The sequence below is a fragment of the Ornithorhynchus anatinus genome, chromosome 8 (genome assembly GCF_004115215.2).
Source record: "Ornithorhynchus anatinus isolate Pmale09 chromosome 8, mOrnAna1.pri.v4, whole genome shotgun sequence".
Lineage (NCBI taxonomy): Eukaryota > Metazoa > Chordata > Mammalia > Monotremata > Ornithorhynchidae > Ornithorhynchus > Ornithorhynchus anatinus.
This window is the reverse complement of record NC_041735.1, coordinates 47,188,769-47,208,574: the sequence shown is the minus strand read 5'-3', so window position 1 is coordinate 47,208,574 and position 19,806 is coordinate 47,188,769. Positions and strand designations below refer to the sequence as shown.

Sequence of the window (19,806 nt, the reverse complement as noted above, 5' to 3'; positions counted from 1 at the left end):
GTCAGATTGATTGCTCTGAGTGGAGCAGGGACTGTCGCTTCCTCATTAAAAAATGAATTCAGAATTCTAACACAACAGTTTGGGGATAGAATATCTTCTGAATGATGATTACACTAAACTAGAAAGAGTTCACAGTTCAATCTTTCCACTGAGCTGGAATAGCCATAACCACCGTCCTCTTGCCTAGTTTTATTTGGCCTTTTTCTTCCACAGTTCTATTTCTGCTATTTCCTCTCCCTTTCTTCCTGTCCATTTTCTGTCTCACATCTTGTCCGACTCCATTTCCTTTCTATTTGGCTCCATCAGAGCCAGGTTCTCACAACAGTTATGTACCAGAGGAGCTGGTTTTGCTGTTCTTACCCTCACAGGTCGTACACATGACCCATTTCCTGTCAATCTACCTATAGCCAGCCCTGCCTACTTCCCCAGGTTTCTGTGACATTTTCTTGGCTTGCAACACTAGACTGTAAACTGATATTATTGTTATTGTTTATTGTTATATTGTACTCTCCCAGGTGCTTAGTACAGTCCCTTGCGTACAGTCCTTTGCATACAGTAAGGATAAACACAACTGAATAAATACGATGGAATGAACACACACCCCTCAAACTTGGCCCCTTCCTTCCCAGTCCTTGAGAAGCAGCATGGCCTAGTGGATAGAGCACAGGGCTGGGAGTCAGAAGGTCATGGATTCTAATCCTGGCTCCACCACGTGTTTGCTGCGTGACTTTGGGCAAGTCACTTAACTTCTCTGTGCCTTGATTCCCTTATCTGTAAAATTGGGATTAAGACTGCGAGTACTATATCTGTTGCCAATTTGTACATTCCAAGCGCTTAGTACAGTGCTCTGCACATAGTAAGCGCTCAAAAAATACTATTGAATGAATGAATGAATGAATGAATGTGGGACAGGGACTGTGTCCAAGCCGATTATCTTGCATCTACCCCAGGGTTTAGAATAGTGTCTGGCACATAGTAAGTACTTAACAAATACCCATTATTATTATCATTATTATTATTATATTACCTCCATGTACTCTCTACCTATTTTGGTAAAATCTTATTGCTCCAACGCTTAGAACAGTGCTTTGAACATAGTAAGCGCTTAACAAATACCATCATTATTACCACTACAATTCAATGGACATAGCTGCTATTGCCCCTTCCATCTCACTGCACCCCTCCCTCGGCTGGCAGTCTCTGCCTTTGGGGACCAATAATCAGAGGATCAGCGTAGGGCAGGGAGAGCTTGGGGAGACAGAGTGGGAGAGGAAGAGGACAAGAAGGAAGAAGGAGAGGAGAGAGTTGCTAGCGAAAAGGTTCAAAGCTCTCCTCTTTTCTCTGTCATCATCCTCCTCCAATTTCTGCTCTTCCCACATTTAGCCCAGCTCCCAGCTTCAGAATCCCAGAGTTGGGGATGGTCAACTGTGGAACAGACTAGTGCAATGGGAGCAGCAGTGTTGTGTTGAAGTTTCAGGAAAATAAATAAAAGTGACCAAAAAAAGATGTCAAATAAGGTGGGAGCACATGAAGAGAATGAGGAAGATCTGGGAAAATTAGAGGGGTTGAGGGAGATGGGGTTGTGAAATCTATAAGAACAACAAAGGGTTGGGTAGGAGAAGCTGGATAGAGCAACTTTCTTTGCAAATTCACAAAAATAGAGACCTAATCAGTCATTATATCATGAAGAAGTGATTTTCGACAGCTTCTTTTCTTTCCTTGAGACATCTAGAGTGATGTCCTTTCAGTTTGAAGATATGATTTTGATGGCTTTAGTTCTATGCAGCCACAGGTCAAGAATCATAATGTTCATGTGGTCTTTCCCTTGAGTAAGGCTTCAAAAATTGTTAACCTAGTTTCATACTTAAGATCATTCTTAAGATTAAAGGACTTCCCCCTCCATTATAAAAGAATTGACTTTTTTCTAAATTTATAACCTCACAACTCTGGCAATATCCACTTCTCTGAAACTCACTTGCTCCAGAGATATTAAAAACAGAACATATTTCTATCTGCCTGGGAGAGTTGAGGGGATTATGTTACCTGAAAGCCAGGGGGGATGAGGCTAGGGAAGCCACTGTCTACCATTTTTGTTTTGAGGCATCTCTCTCTCTTCCAAGCTTGAAAGGAATGGACAGATGGTGGAAAGAACTTCCAGAATGAAATAGGTGCTGGTTGTTTAGACTGTGAGCCCCTTGTTGGGGAGGGATTGTCTCTATCTGTTGCCGAATTGTACAAGTGCTTAGTACAGTGCTCTGCACATAGTAAGTGCTCAATAAATATGATTGAATGAATGAATCCCCCCTGCATATATAAAATCACAACAGCTAGTGGAAAGAGCATGAGCCTGGGAGTCAGAGGCACTGAGTTCTAATCCTGGCTCTGCCACTTGCCTGTCATGTGACCTTGGGCATTTAACTTCTCTGTGCCTCTTTTACTCATCTGTATATTGGGGATTAAATCCTCCTCTCTCCCTCCAATTTAGATCGCAAGCTCTATGTGGGGGACAGGGACTGTGTCCAACCTGACAAACCTGTATCTATTTTAGAGCCTAGAACAGTGCTTAAGGCACAGTAAGTGCTTAACAAATACCATCAAAAAGGGCGGGCAGGGTTCATGTGATGGAGTATATTTTCTTTCATCTACGAACCTAAGCCTTTCATCTTTGGAACTGCTAGCAACTGTGCACATTTTCCACTACTGTGCACTCATCTGGTTAGAAAGAAAATGGTGGGTTGACCTGAAAGATCAGTAATTGAAAATCAGTGTCTAAAAGATTCAGTCCTCACCATTTGGCCCCTTTTCATCGCTCATAAAGCAACACGAATAATGGATTGTGATTTCCCTTTCCCACCCCAATTAAAATCAAGCTCTGGCCAAAAGCATATCTTGAATAAACCCTGAAAATGTTAAAAATAAGAATGTTGAAAAGTTTTTCACAAGGGTAGGTAGGTTTTGAAAAAAAATCATTCCTGCCTTCTGTGAGAGAGTGATGTATGCTGCATCTCGTTATCAGCTCTGCTTCATTTCATCACTTCTCATCATAAGCTTTGTTGTCTCCAAAGAAACACAATAAATGAGAACTGGAGGGAACTAACATTGCCTCAGAGCTGAGCACTCTGCGCATATTTTGTACTTATCAAAAACCATGAATAGGAGTCCAAATTTGAAAAAAGCCAAACTCATTACATACCACTATGGACTTAATTCTTATCACACTGTTCCCTTAATACTGATGGACATCACAGTCCATGAGAAAGTCCATGCAAAAGAGCAACAATGCTTGTGAGCCAACTTTATATTGCCGAGATTTTCTTCCTGCTCCAAAACCCTGCAAATTAAATCCAAAAACCTAATCCAGGCCCAGCAACAGCAGGAAAATCAGACAGTGAAGAACATCTCCAGCAGAAACCATGGGGTAGATTCAAGTGCTGCAGGCAGAATGCAATTATCAAGAGGATCTCAAAAGGTTTCCTGAAACACAGGCCTGAAGGAAAAAACTCTGGACGCCAGGAAATGCTACCAACGGAGCTTGACTGAAGTTTCGGTGGGAATACGATAAATGGCCTTGTTTAGCCCTTTAGGGACAGGTGAACTGTCTAATTTATGTGCTTTTGCATGAACTCTACTCTTAAGACATCTGTCCTCCTGTATTAACTAAAGTAGATTCAGTATAATGCCAACATGGCATTATCGAAAGTGGCTCTTTGGAATGATTCCTGTACCATTATTCAGGGACGATAACTCCGTTCCATCACTGTGTCAGCTCAAGGGAATGATGAGCATTCTCTTGGTTTTTGATTAGGTTTTTGTGTAAGTACATCATAAAGATGAGACATCCTACATGGGGTGCACCATCTATTCCAGCCAACCTTACATTCATCAGCACGAGTTAAAAAGTCCTCCACCCCATTGAATTAATCTCTCCACCCAATGACTACCATTGGGGGTCATCAAGCCTGCCATGGTCCTGGGCTAATCCAGATCAGGTTATCCAGGTTTGCCAACCTTCAGAAATATGGGGGCAGGGAATGTGCCTGTTTATTGTTATAGTGTACTCTCCCAAGCGCTTAATACAGTGCGCTGCACACAGTACGCACTTAATAAATATGATTGAACAAATATTCTAAGTGCTCGGGTAGGTAAAAGCTACTCAAGTCAGACACAGTCTCTGTCCCGCAAAGGACTCACAGTCTAAATAGGAGAGAAAACAGGTATTAAATCCCCATTTTATAGTTGAGGGAACTGAGGCACAGAGAAGTTAAGTGACTTGCCCAGGGTCACACAACAAACAATTGGCAGAGCTAGGACTAGAACTCAGGTCCTTTTACACCCAGGCCCATGCTCTTTCCACTAGGCCATGCTGCTTCTCCATGTGCTCATGTTTCATGTATCTGTGACATCTCTTTCTGACAATCCTTCTCTTCCTACCCCAGCATTCACTGACATATAAATATATATATATATGTATATGTATAAGCTATTTAAATATGTAATTTAAAGATATGTACACAAGTGCCGTGAGCTTGGGGACGGGGCGAATATCAATGTCCAAAGGTCACAGATCCAAGTGCATAGATGATGCAGAAGGGAGACCGAGCCGGGGAAAAGAGGGCTTAATCGGGGAAGGCCTCTTGGAGATGTGTCCTTAATAATGCTTTGAAGATGGATTCATTCATTCAATAGTATTTATTGAGCGCTTACTATGTGCAGAGCACTGTACTAAGCGCTTGGGATGAACAAGTCGGCAACAGATAGAGACAGTCCCTGCCGTTTGACGGGCTTACAGTCTAATCGGGGGAGACGGACAGACAAGAACAATGGCACTAAACAGCGTCAAGGGGAAGAACATCTCGTAAAAACAATGGCAACTAAATAGAATCAAGGCGATGTACAATTCATTAACAAAATAAATAGGGTAACGAAAATATATACAGTTGAGCGGACAAGTACAGTGCTGTGGGGATGGGAAGGGAGAGGTGGAGGAGCAGAGGGAAAAGGGGAAAATGAGGCTTTAGCTGCGGAGAGGTAAAGGGGGGATGGCAGAGGGAGTAGAGGGGGAAGGGGAGCTCAGTCTGGGAACGCCTCTTGGAGGAGGTGATTTTTAAGTAAGGTTTTGAAGAGGGAAAGAGAATCAGTTTGGCGGAGGTGAGGAGGGAGGGCGTTCCGGGACCGCGGGAGGACGTGACCCGGGGGTCGACGGCGGGATAGGCGAGACCGAGGGACGGCGAGGAGGTGGGTGGCAGAGGAGCGGAGCGTGCGGGGTGGGCGGTAGAAAGAGAGAAGGGAGGAGAGGTAGGAAGGGGCAAGGTGATGGAGAGCCTTGAAGCCTAGAGTGAGGAGAGTGGTGGTCTGGTGTCTATGGAGAGGGAGGGAGTTACGGGAAGAAGCATGACCTGGGAGTCAGGTCATGAGTTCTAATCCTGGCTCCGCTACTTGTCTGCTGTGTGACCTTGGGCAAGTCACTTCACTTCTCTGGGCCTCCATTCCCTCATCTGGAAAATGGGGATTGAGACTGTGAGCCCCACGTGAGATGAGGACTGTGTCCAACCCGATTTGCTTGTATCAACCCCACTTAGTACAGTGCCTGGCACATAGTAAATGCTAAACAAATGTCATAATTATCATCATTATTATTATTATTACGGACCAGGCGAGGACATGGGGAAGGGGTCGATGGTGAGATAGACCAGACTGGGGCAAAGCGAGTAAGCTGGAGCTAGAGAAGCAGAGTGTGAGGGCTTGGAGATCAGTGAGGTGAGGTAGATGGGGCGAGCTGATTTAGTGCTTTAAATCCAATGGTAAGGAGTTTCTGTTTGATGTGGAGGTGGATGGGCAGCCATTGGAGGTTCTTAAGAAGGGGGGAGACATAGACTGAACTTTTTTTTGATAAGTTATGAACAACACTCCACTCCAGTATGGAGTGGGGAGAGAAAGGATGCAGGGAGGTCAGCAAGGAGCCTGGTGCAATATTTAAGGTGGGGTAGGATAAGTGCTGGGATCAGAGAGGTAGCAGTTTGGATGGAGAAGAAAGGGAGGATTTTAGCCAATGTTATTTAGCAATGTTGAATCACCAACTTAAATATAAGACTTATGCTGCGATCATGTACACAGACTATTCTTGGGCAAGATTCATAACATAGCCCTACCCCATTCCCTCTGTGAGCAAGTTTCTAAACAATTAGTAAATTTCAGTAACAAAGCAGGAAATGAAACATTTGTTTTTGAAAGCCCAAGAGTCAGCATCACCAGCTACTAAATTACATTTCCAGTTCTGTCCCTGATTCACTCCCTCAAAACTGCAAGCTCACTGTGGACAGGGAACGTGTCCACCAGCTCTGTTGTATCATACTCTCCAAAGCACTTAGTACAGTTTTCTGCACACAGAAAATGCTGAATAAATACCACTGATTGCTTGCTTGCAGTGTGACAGCTGCATCAGTGTCACTTCACTCTCAGCAACCCCTCCAGGAGGCCTTCTCAGACTGAGCCCTCCCTTTCCCTCTGCTCCTCCTCCACTCCCCATTCCCCCACCTTCTGCTCTTCCCTCTTCCTCTCCCCACAGCACTTATGCATATTTGTTTATATTATTACTCTGTTTTGTTAATGATGTGTATATATCTATGATTCTATTTATCTTGATGATATTGATGCCAGACTACTTGTTTTGTTTTGTTCTGTTTTGTTGTCTGTCTCCCCCATTTAGACTGTGAACCCGTTGTTGGGCAGGGATTGTCTCTGTTGCCGAATTGCACATTCCAAGCGCTTAGTACAGTGCTCTGCACATAGTAAGCGCTCAATAAATACGATTGAATGAATGAACCATAAAATCATACCTGGAAAATGTGCAGAGCAAAATAATAATCAATGGGCTCTGTTCTCTGGGTCCAGAATGGCCCAAGTCCCATGAGCACAGAAGTGGGAATGTTTCCTCTTTCCTGTGTGGCTGGGGATATTCCTGACTGCAGTGGAGAAGCCCTACAGCTATGTGTAGACCCACTGTGGGTACTCTGGTAGCCAGGGAATGGATCCAGCAGTGGTCATTTAAAACTTCTCTTACCCCTTCCCTGCCAGTACAGTGAAGATGAGGGAAGGACTAGGGCTGAAGAATTGTCCTAGGAGTATGTTCACCAGTTCTCCAGTTTTTTTGTTTTATTTTTAATAATGGTATTTGTTAAGTGCCTACTATGTGCCAGGAACTGTTCTAAGCAGGTTGGATACAGTCTATGTCCCTCATGGGGTTCACAGTCTTAATCTCCATTTTACAGATGAGATAACCGAGGCCCGGAAAAGTTAAGTGACTTGCCCAAAGTCACAGAGTAGACAAGTGGTGGAACTGTGATTAGAACCCAGGTCCTTCTGATTCCCAGGCCCATGCTCTATCCACTAGGCCACACTAGCATTTCAGTTTTTCCATCACATCTTCGGGATCCTTCCCGTCTCTCAAGCCCGCAACCTTGGTGTCATCCTTGACTCAGCTCTCTCATTTACCCCACACATCCGATCCGTCACCAAGGCCTGCCGGTCTCACCTTTATAATATCGCCAAGATCCGCCCTTTCCTCTCCACCCAAATGGCTATCTTCCTGGTGCAGGCTCTCATAATATCCTGGCTGGATTATTGTGTCAGCCTTCTCTCTGATCTCCCTTCCTCCCGTCTCTCCCCGCTCCAGTCTATTCTTCATTCCGCTGCATGGCTTATCTTTCTGCAGAAATGCTCTGGGCATGTCACTCCCCTTCTTAAACAACTCCAGTGGTTGCCTATCAACCTCCGCTCCAAACAAAAACTCCTCACTCTAGGCTTCGAGGCTCTCCATCCCCTTGCCCCCTCCTACCTCTCCTCCCTTCTCGCTTTCTACTGCCCACTCCGTACTCTCCGCTCCTCTGCCGCCCACCTCCTCACCGTCCCCCGTTCTCGCCTATCCCGCCGTCGACCCCTGGCCCACGTCCTCCCGCTGTCCTGGAATGTCCTCCCTCCTCACCTCTGCCAAACTAACTCTCTTTCCCTCTTCAAAGCCCTTCTGAGAGATCACCTCCTCCAAGAGGCCTTCCCAGACCAAGCTTCCCCTTTTCCCTCTGCTCCCTTATCTGCCACTCTGCCCCCCGCTTCACCTCCTCTCAGCTAAGCCCCATTTCCCCCCTTTCCCTCTGCTCCTCTCCCTCTCCCTTCCCCTCTCCTCAGCACAGTGCTCATTTGCTCATTTGTATATATTTTTATTACCCTATTTATTTTGTTAATGACATGATTAACATGCCCCTTGATTCTATTTATTGCTATTGTTTTTGTCCGTCTCCCCCGATTAGACTGTAAACCCGTCAATGGGCAGGGATTGTCTCTATATGTTGCCGAATTGTATATTCCAAGCGCTTAGAACAGTACTCTGCACATAGTAAGCGCTCAATAAATACTATTGAATGAATGAATGAATTGCTGGACAGCCCCTTGGTAATGGGATCAAGTGGGAAATGCTGAGTCATCTTCTCTTCTACTCTTTCCCTCTCCTGCCCAGGTTTTGCACAGATTAAAGGGACTGAATCAAGAAAGAGACGGAAATAAAAAATGACAGCAAGGAAATCCCATGATACCCATGATACTGAGGTGGGCTACAGACATCTTCATCTCGATGTCATCTGTTTTGCTAGAAATGGGCTGGTCTCCCACTGACTATGAAACGGGAATATATGGGTTTGTAAGAACAGTGAAAATGCTTCTTTGGGGCACTTGAGTGTAAATCAGTTATTTGTTTAGAAAATCTGACCTTTTTCCTCTGCGGAGAAAGCAAAGCAAAAGGAAGGATGAGTGGTTTGAACAACTCCCCTACAATCAGGCCAAAGAAACTCACACCTAGTTAGAGAACCACACTTTCTTTCTCTTGTCCAACATTCAAACATATCATGAAGTCCCCACTTTGGGCTATAACTTTTTGAAATTTTAAAATATCAAAAACTACACTTATGCCACAATTGTACATTGTCAATCCAGGTTCTTCATTGCATAACTGAAATATCAAATGTTACCTAAGCACTGGAGACTCTTTAAATTCCACACCCACACTTTCAGAACTAACCTACATCTATATATGAATAAAGATGAATGTAGTTTGAGGAAATGCTCGCTCAATTCTCACAAGCCGAAAGGCACAGAGTAAGCCTAGGGATTGCTTGAGTTTCCTTCATCTAATAAGAACCATAAACAGCAACACGACCTGATATAACAGCAATTTAGAAGAGTTAATCACATCATCCTCTCCCAGGTTCCATATGTTAGGTAGAAGACCCTAAAACTTTAAATGAAAGCGAAAGAATCAACCATTTCTCAAACTCAAGTAAACCACGTTCCTGCAGGCCACAGATTCCAATAGAATATAAATAAGGTACACTACATACATGGAAATAACAAAATCTGCCAAGTGGAGAAAAAAAATGCCAATTTCATTCACTTTCCTAGTCTACTACCACTCCACCACTGAATCTCGGAGAGCACATTGGTACATTTTATGAATTCAGGAGTGTGTGTGTTATGGGGAGGGGGGTGCAGCAGATTTATCAGAAATTTTCTGCCCCCCATTCAAAGACTGCACCCACTGCCCCTGCAACTATATTGCAAGGCATGCTGTTTGTTGGTCAGGCCCAAAACTGGTCTCTTGGTCGATGAAGAGGCTGCAATGCAAGAGTCTTTTGGCAGTTCCGTGGTTCGGCTTAGTGCTGAACCAAGGGACTGCTTTCCCCAACTGGGCAAGAGGCTAGAAAAGGTTCCAGGTGAACTTTACATGTGCGCAATGAGGAGATTCTCTTTTGGACCACTCTTACTCATATGGATGAAATTAAATTGTCAAGACCACTGTGTCCTAAAACAGTGGCTATATACCTACCCATGCAAGCAGTCCCGTTTGTGCTCAATGATGAAGCCACAGACAGTGAAATTTTGTATATGTGTGTGTGTATGAGTGAGTGAGTGAAAAGCTTGATGCTCAACTGGCAGTCATTCCTCACTGTGCCCACGTAAAGTTAGCCCTTTACTGTGCTGATGCATTTGGTATTTACAGTGCCTGGTGATATTTTTAATTCTTCCCCAGTCCTTTGCTCAAAAGGAGCCCCCACATTTCTGATTGCTACATGCCTGTCCAGCCTGTCTGCTGTTTTTCTCTCTGAGCAGATCCCCCTCCCCAAATGATTGAACATGTCATTTCGTATGGTCAAATTTAATAGGGGGCTTGGCCGCGCTTCTAATCTCAGCCCTAGCTTCTAAGTTCAAAAGCCACGTGTTACCGACTGTAACCAGTGGTTACGTTAGCTAACTGGCACTTTTGGTCTGCTGGAATGTCAGCTCCTTGAGGGAAGGGATTGTGCTTCCTAAATCTTTTGGAGCCTCCCAACCATTTAGTCTAGTCCTCTACGTGCAATAGGTGCTCAATTAGTGCTAGTGATTTTGGTCAAGACCAGAGTGGAGGAAAACAGGTGATGGGGTGGGGGCAGAGAGGCAACTCGCTCTCTTTGGATCCTGCGCCCCACGAGGAGTCACACAGCCTGAGCTGATGACGGGGGACAGGGTGTCCGGTAGCCCCAGTGAAGCAGTGCTGGCCAGTTCCATTCAGTTCCCATCCCACAGACTGTTCTGGTCTGAATGGGGCCCACATCAGGATTGGGGGGAGCAGGAGGCTGGCCGGGGACCCCGCCCAGGCCGGAGTGGTCTCGGGGCAGAGTGGCAGCAGAACTGGTTTCTCCTGGTGCTGGGGCGGTACTGCTTTTGGGGAGCAGCAGCAGGGAGCCTGGGGCTAAACTCGGCCCACTCCAGATCACATGGGGTGTGACAAGATGTCATGACATCACCACCCCGGAAGCCTCAGGACAAATGTGTCCACCTTTGCTCAGTGTGCAAACGGAAATTAGGAAACTCCTTATATCAACTAAGATTTAATTCATCTATTTTAGTATCAGACTGCTTTCTTGATCAAAGCCAACCTGTAAGGGAAAGGGATCAAAGTGGAAAGATGACACAAAAGGAAGGGTGGGTTTCAGAGAAATGCCTAAATCACGGTTTCAGAGAAATGCCTAAATCATTCAATGCTCTGACATCCTTCCAGGGAACTTCTACACCAGGTCCTGCAATGACAACCCAACACACAGCCCACACATAGACACCTCGCAATATCTTCTGTTACAACATCTTCATGCAATACTTCTTTTGCTAGAATCAAAACTATAGGAAGGAGATGAGCAACTAATTCAAATTTCTACTGGGAACAGAAAGAGCCAGAAGACAACTACAGAGGGAAAGAAAAAGAGATCAACGTCCTCCATTCAGTGTGTGGTATAGAGTTCCTTAAGAGAATCTTGGATGGAGAAAAAAGACCCCCAGCTGCCAAGAGCCAAAGCTAAATGTTGAAGAGAAATTCACAGAAAGCCAATGTACATGTGAGTTGTGAGGAGGAGAGTAAGACTAGTCCAGCAGACTGATTCATCTCTTGGGTGAGTTGGCTGAGATGCAGTTTCCAAGGTTTCCAGCCAGGGTAGTGCCTAAGTGGCCCATGACTGTAGCACAACCTCGAACTCACACCTCTCAGGGGCCCTACTGAGTACTACGCTCAGTGCTGGGTTGATGGGGGTGGATTCTGGCACAACTAGCACATTGCGTGCTCCCCTGCTGCATTTGTTTTAAGCACACGGCGAGCCACCCGGAAGGCAGAATGCTCAGCCCCGGAGAGGAGGGCAGGGTGGGTGAGAGAATTGGCACTTAGGAGATGTCCCCCTCCTCCACAGTAGATTCAACCAACTTGCCAAACTTGGTCTATTTTCCCCATTCGATTCACGCCGGATGGAAGAGACCATTTCCCAAGTGTGTTTATCTGATAAAAGAGACTAAAAAGCACTTTAGTAGATAGATCTGTTTAGGATGATTTCATGTAGGAACTGACCTGTAGGGTCCCTGGCCGCTCATGATTCTATCATGACACAGATAACAGAATCCCCCCAAAATCACCTCTTAGAACATTGTGTCATAGCTTCAGGTACAGCTTTGGCACAAAGATTCAGCAATAACACCATTCATTTCTTGGTTCCCTAAGAACCTCATGCTCCTGGTGGGCAGGGAATGTGTCTTCCAAATCCATTATAGTGTACTCTCTCAAGTGCTTAGTACAATGTTGTGCACACAATAAGCACTCAAATGCCACTGATTGAGTAGCGCCATGACCCAGAGTACATAAATAGTTTACCCATGTGATGGGAAAAATGAACAAAATATTGCCCCTAAAAAGTCAAAAGCCAATGGTCATGTAAACATTCTTGTTAACTTGGGGTTTTTTGTTGTTTTTTGTTGGTTTGTTTTTTTTTTTTGGTGGAACAGAAAACAACATGATTTACCTCCACTGGCAAAATATAAAGAGCAATCTGATATCTTTCCCCAAGAAGACAGAGACATGAGCTGCCTGGAGGGGAAAACTATTCTCAATTTTTATCTACTGAGGAACTGGTTCTCTGGTTCTTGGCTCATCGAATTCCTTTGCTCTCCACTTCCTGTTTCCGGTACCTAGCTTTTATCAAGTTCATTGCTCATTAGCTTGACCAGAAGCAGTTGGGTTGGGAAAGGAAGTGAAATGTACCCCTCTGCCCCAATCCTTAGCAGCTCCGGTCAATGTTTTTTTGGAGAGTAGGCTGCAATCAAGTGTGGGGTTTGGTTTATCCTTGCTGGGTCTCTTGGCTTCCCTTTCTTTCCCATTTGCTTATCATTTTCGTTTCCACCTCAACCCCTTCTTCCTCTGTCCTTTTTTCTTTCTCATCCTTCATTCAAACTCAAATCCATTTTGCCTCCACTTTCATTTCCTGGTTCTAGTTTATGTCTTGCACTCCTGAATTTCCCTCCTCTTTTATTTTTACTTTACAGCTCAGAGAGATGTCTTGAGCCCTCATCTCTCCCATTACCTGACTTTTTTGGGTGTTTTTTTTTGTCTGGCAGCTTTCTCACACTGCTCCTTGCTTCTTCCCACAACTTTTCAGTCAGATTGACTTGTTCTCAACCCCTATTCTCAGTTACCAATCTACAGAAAGCAGAAGTTGTTTCTATATAGAATATCACCCCCCAAGAGCTCAGGTAGGAATTGGAGTAGGAGCCAGAGCAAGGGCAAGGAGAGAGAAGAAGAAATAAGGAAGACATGAGGGAAGGGAAAGGAGCCAGAATGGCAGAAGGGTTGAAGGACATGGAGTTATCAAGAAAATGGGGAGAGAAGAATAGCAGGCCCACCCCAGGGGGAAAGGGTCGGGGTTTCCCTTTGGAGGGAGCAGGACCCCTGAAAGACACAGTGAAAGAGATATGATTGAAGCAAAGGGAGAGCAGGGTTTGGAAAGGGGGAGCAGGGTTTGGAAAGGGGGAGCAGGGTTTGGGACAGGGTAGGGATAAGAGTGGGGACCCCTGGATGTAGACTAGTTATATCTGTTATTTTCTCTTAACACCCTTGGAGACTCAACTATTTCCATTGGCTTTTACCAAACATTTCTTGGTAATCATGCTCTCTCAGACTAGACACCTTTCCTTATGTCCATTCTTAGAATTAGTGTTGTAATGTGCAACACTAAAAAAAAATCTTCTTGAAACTGGAATTCCGTGGAGTGATTGCAATTCCAATGGTCAGCAATGTAAAAGCCTGAGACCAACAGAGTCCGAAAGTTCTTAAAACTTAACTGCGTTCATTATATGAGTTCATACAATCTTGCAAATCCAAACTTCTTTCTAGCTCAAAGTTTTCATTCATTCTATCATAGTCATTGAGCTCTTACTGTGCGCAGAGCCCTGTACTAAGCGCTTGGAAAGTACAATTCGACAACAGATAGAGAGACAATCCCCTACCCAACAACGGATTCGCAGTCTAGAAGGGGGGAGACAGACAATAAAACGAAACAAGTAGACAGGCATGCCATTTATCAAAGGATGCCACCAATCACCATCACCATTCTGTGATGGACAAAATTTTACACAGTATGTGAGCTCCTCTCATTGATATGCTCTAAATTCCCTTATATATCACAAGGAAATCAAATCCCTTAGTCATTGTTGAAATGGTGAGCCTCCCTCTATGCTGGCTTGAAAAATTACTGCTACTCTAAATCAGAGCTGAGATTAGAACACTAGGGAAAAACTCTCATTGCATCTCACTGACCTTTATGTTTTAGCTTTGGATAAATATACAAGTGTGCTGTGCATTCATTCAGCCTTCATCAAAGAATACACACACTTGCCAAGAAACAAAGGTAAGAGGGAAATTTAGGTGATCCCAGCAAACCTCTCGGAATAAAAAAAAAAAATGCCTACAAGTTTACCCGATAATAGAGGCCATTTATTCGGTAGGTATTCTATATGTGTTTAGTCATATTTAGGAAAGGAATGCAAATTGTATTGGTGCAATACAAGGATGTTTTAATTAGCTATTTGGATCAATTTCCTTGGGCTCAAGTATATGTGACATCTTATTTCTGGTATAATATTAATTTTTCTATTTTAATTCACAAAAATATACATCCAAGCTACCTGCATACTTTAACTGAACAAGTAGGAATATTTAAAAAAGATGATTTAATCAGCCTAGGGTTTAATGGGACTTTTCAGGTAGCATTTACAATCGCTTGGGGCCCAGCGTTGCACTCCATTAGAATATCTTCTGGATTAAATGACCAACCTACCTTACGTTCGAATATGTCAACGGTCCTTTGTATCTTAAACAAAAGTCACCTTTTGCCGTTACTTTTCTTTCCTTTGGGACATAACATGCGATTTAATGGTGATTAACCTATTCCACGTCAACGATCCCTCCCCTGAGACTTTTCTGTCGACACGGAGTCACTGGAAGGGGACAGCACTGGCCCTTTAATGCAGTATTAGCAACATCACCACTAATGGCTGCTGGTAGAATCTGGACCCTTGATATTTCTGACAATGCAAGAAGGTTTTAGAATCTTAAACTGGATTCTAACTCCTCCCCAGAAGTTAGGAATGTTTCTAGGACTTCTCGACAAGCTTCTACAGTGTGGTAGTCTGGTGTTTCTGTTTAGTGTTTTTAAACTTTAACTTAGTGACATTCCTTCCCCTTAGTCAAACTGCTAGAATGTCAAAATATAACCCACAGAGACATCAACCGAGTCAAAACGAAAGATGAGGTGCCACGTTAGCCAGGCCCGACATGAATCTTAGTCCTTTCCGTTGATAAATCTTTAAATGGGATCCAATGCTGTCAATCCCTTTTCTATGCTCAAATAAATACCGGCCTTCTCGGAATTCTTGAATTTAGTTTTTCTGAACCTCTTTTTCACTTTTACTGCCATAAATTTCGAGAAAAATCATTCCCAATGTGTGAGAAAAAAAATACTGAAGAATTTAAAGTTGAATTAGCTGTTTTCAATAGAGACATCGCATACACGATTTTTACCGATCTTCTGTCCTAATCCTTTTCATAATGTCCTGTTGCAAATATTCTGTAAGAAGTACATTTTCTTCTACTTGTTATGTCAATCAACATTTTCCGGCTCTCCAAATGAAACCATTTATCGTGTATTAGCTAAAAAGCCTGAATAAACTTCTTTACTGGAAGAAACTGTTTTACATTATATTTTATGGACTGGAAATAACCATGAGGGAATAGCTCTACATACAGACATTCCACACCCTGCATGGGATAATAGCATTAGTTAGAAAATAGAAGGAACGAGAATAGTCACATCTATTTACATATCACGCTATCTCCAAACCTAACCGAGAATACGACTCCAGTACCACGTTCACATTTATCGGTATGAGTTCGGGCTGAATGGAGATTCAGGCCCCAGATCCTACTGTTCCCTCAAGCGTCGATCAATCGATGGCATTTATCGAGCTTCTACTGAGCGCAGGGCACTTTACTGAGCATCTGGGAGAGTACAATAGAAGAGAGTTGGTAGACCCGTTCCCTTACAGTCTAGAGGGGTGTCCCAGTAATTTTTGAGAATTGGGAACGGTTTGATTGCCTGCGCTCTCTGGGGCTTTATAGTGTAATGGAGAAGGGCCGGGAGACCTGATGAAGAGCAGGGGATTCCTCCACCTCCCTGCTCCCACCCTACACTTCCCAACCACATACACACACACCCTCCCCTTCCAAGATTTGGGAGTGGAGACTGTGGGCGTACAGAGGCCGTGGGAGAGGGTTCCAGGGACACCTCGGGGGCAGTGAGTGATCCAGGGCAGAGGGTGCTCCAGGGCAGGGGCGCCCTGGGGCAGCGAGTGACCCAGGGCAGGGGGCGCTCTGGGGCAGCCAGCTCTCCAGGGCAGGGAGCACTCCAGGGCAGGGGACACTCCAGGGCAGAGGACGCTTCAGGACGGGGACCGCTGCAGGGAAGAGGACTATTCAGGGCAGGGGACGCTCAGGGGCAGGAGGCACTGCAGGGCAGCGAGCACTCCAGCGCGGAGGACTATTCAGGGTAGGGGGCACTCCAGAGCAGGGGGCGCTCCAGAGCAGGGGGCGCTTCAGGGCAGGGGACGCTCCAGGGCAGAGGATGCTGCAGGGCAAGGGACACTGCAGGGCAGGGGACACTGCAGGGCAGGGGGCGCTCCTGAGCAGGGGACACTCCAGGGCAGAGGAAGCTTCAGCACTGCAGGGCAGGGGACGCTGCAGGGCAGGGGGCCCGGCAGGGCAGCTGCGGGCTCCCTCCAGGGGGCAGTGCGCACTCGCCCCGAGGTTGGGGCCGAAGCTGAGCGACTCCCGAGCCGGAGCCGGGGGGGAGGAGGAGGGAGGAGGAGGAAAGAGGAGGAAAGAGGAGGAGGAGGAGGTGCCACCGCCCGCTTCCCCCCCGCTCTCGGCGCGGCTCAGAGGGAAGATCCCTCCCGGGGCTCCTCCCCTGGCCCCTCCCCTGGCCCCGGGGGGACCCCGCCATCCGCAGATGCCACCGCCGCCTTTCCGTCCGCCTCCTCCTGGCGGCCCTCCTCCCTGCACCCTCCGCCCCAGGTGGGAAGGTGACCGGGGCGGAGCGGACCGGACGGAGCCGCTCCCGGGGAGGGGCAGCCTCCCCCTCCTCCTCCTCCTCCTCTCCCAACCAGGTGGGGGACTTCATCCACTCAATCGTATTTATTGAGCGCCTACTCTGTGCAGAGCACTGGACTGAGCGCTTGGAGAGGACCATTGGACTGGCTGGCCCGAGGACGGGGAAGCCCGAAGACCCGGGTTGCCCCGGCAGGCTCCGGCTCGGGGGGAGGGAAGGAGGGCCGCGCTATAACCAAACGTGGCTAAAACGCCCTAATCAATCCGGGAGGGCAAACTGCTTCTCGATCTTTAATTAATCCTTTCCTTCCCCCCACTCCACCCTCTCAAATCCCTTCCAAAGCCCTCCCCACCCCCGGCCCGGAAGGTCGGGGTGGGATTTTTTTTTTTTTTATTTTTCACCTAATCGAGGGAGGCAGTTTTCCCTTCCTCTTCCAACAGAGAGATTCCTTTAAGCTCCAGATCTGAACTGTCCATTTGCCATGCTTTCTTCATTCATTCAATAGTATTGATTGAGCGCTTACCAGGTGCAGAGCACTGGGCTAAGCGCTTGGAATGGACAATTGGGCCACAGAGAGAGACCATCCCTGCCCACTGACGAGCATCATTCATTCAATAGTATTTACTGAGCGTTTACTATGTGCAGAGCACTGGACTAAGCGCTTGGAATAGACAATTCGGCCACAGAGAGAGACCATCCCTGCCCAGCGACGAGCATCATTCATTCAATAGTATTGATTGAGCGCTTACTAGGTGCAGAGCACTGGACTAAGCGCTTGGAATGGACAGTTGGGCCACAGAGAGAGACCATCCCTGCCCATTGACGGGCTTACAGTCTAATCGGGGGACACAGACAGACAGACAGACACCTCTCCCCTGGGCAGACACTTGCCCTCGAACGAGCTTCACACCCCCGGCCGTGCCCACCCAGTGTCCCCCCGCCCCCCACGGCCGGGGCCGTCAGGACCAGCCCGGGGGCCGGAGCCCCTCACCCTGCCCAACCCCCTGCCCCCCTTCGCATTCATTCACCCCATACTATTTATTGAGCGCTTACTATGTGCAGAGCACTGGACTAAGCGCTTGGAATGGACAATTCGGCCACAGAGGGAGACCATCCCTGCCCAATTTCGAGCATCATTCATTCATTCAATACTATTTACTGAGCGTTTACTATGTGCAGAGCACCGCACTAAGCGCTTGGAATAGACAATTGGGCCACAGAGAGAGACCATCCCTGCCCAATTTCGAGCATCATTCATTCATTCAATACTATTTATTGAGCGCTTACTATGGGCAGAGCACCGCACTAAGCGCTTGGAATGGACAATTCGGCCACAGAGACCATCCCTGCCCAATGACGAGCATCATTCATTCATTCAAGTGTCTATTGAGCGCTTACTATGGGCAGAGCACTGGACCAAGCGCTTGGAAGGGTCAATTCGGCCACAGAGAGAGACCAGCCCTGCCCATTGACGAGCATAATTCATTCAGTAGCCTTTACTGAGCGCTTCCTAGGTGCAGAGCACTGGACTAAGCGCTTGGAAGGGACGATTCGGCCACAGATAGAGACCAGCCCTCCCGATCCATTATTTTGGGGGGGGGGGAGGGAAGGGCGAGGGCCCGGGGGAGTCCGAGGGGGGGGAAAGGTGATCTCCCCCTCCGGGGATGGAAGGGGGGTCCCCAGGCTTGCCACCCCACCTGCCCAACTGGTCGGGTCCCTCGGGGCAGGGTCAACCCCCGACCCCGCCCGGGTTTGGGTCCGGAGGGCAGCAGCTGGCACCAGCCCACCCTCCAGAAGCTGGCACGCCTCGGGGAGGCCGCCGGACAGCTCGGCCTGCAACTCCCCATCCCCCGGGCACGGTGGGCAGGGCGGGCAGCTCCCCTCAAAGTTGCAGGAGTTGCAGGGCCCGTCCTGCCCCGGTGCCCGGCCCTCCCCCACCCCCTCCAACCCCCCGAGCAGGGCACCGCCGACCGAGGCCCGGGGGAGGGGCCGCCGGGGGGCGATGCCAGGCGGGAGGGGCACCGGGGGGGACCGGCTCGAGTTGCGGCGGGGAGCAACAGGCGGAGGCGGCCGCCCCTTACCTGCTGCCGGTCCTGCGCGCCGCCGCTCCATCCATAGCGGAGGGGGGGTGTGTGTGTGTGTGTGTCTGTGTGTGTCTGGGGGGAGCGGGGGGGGGGGGGGACGCGCACACTCTGTGCGGTGCGTATGCGGGCAGGCCGGTTGGCGGGGCCCGGGGGTGGCGGTTGGCAGCGGTTGCCCCGGCGGTGGCGATGGTGGCCCCGGGGGCCCAGCCCCCGCCCCCCCGGGCGACCACCCGCCCCCTCCCTCAGCCGGCCGAGCCCCGCGGGCGATGCCCGGGCATCGCGGTGGGCAGAGGGGCGGGCCCGGGGGGTCGGGGCGGTGCCCGGAGAGGACCCGTCCCTTCCCGCAGCCCGGCTGGACGGAGAGGCGAGAGCAGCGGCAGCAGCAGGAGGAAGGAGGAGGAGGAGGAGGAGGAGGGAGGGAGGGAGGAGGAGGAGGAGGAGGAGACAAAAGCACCCGGGAGGCCAGCCTTCCCCCCTCGCCCCCCTGTTCCCCGGCAGGTTTGGGGTGGGAGACTGCCAGCCCGTTCTTGGGCAGGGATGCTCTCTCTCTGGGGCCGAACTGCACATTTCAAGCGCTTAGGACAGTGCTCCGCACATAGCGCTCGGTAAATAGGGCTGAAGGGACTGTGAGCCCGCTGTTGGGCAAGGATGGTCTCTCTCTGGGGCCGAATTGTACATTTCAAGCGCTTAGGACAGTGCTCCCCATCCAGTCGGCGCCCCATAAA

The 19,806-nt window shown here is 47.9% G+C and overlaps 1 protein-coding gene across 1 annotated transcript in view; it reads right to left on the bottom strand.

Moving 5' to 3' along the window:
* Positions 1-19,309, bottom strand: part of LRRC3B (leucine rich repeat containing 3B) — a 75,028-nt gene extending 55,719 nt beyond the window's left edge. The window contains exon 1 of the mRNA XM_029070035.1: positions 19,079-19,309. The gene's annotated coding sequence lies outside the window, so the exon portion shown is untranslated. The remainder of the gene's footprint in view (positions 1-19,078) is intronic.
* Between the last annotated feature and the right edge of the window lie 497 nt (positions 19,310-19,806).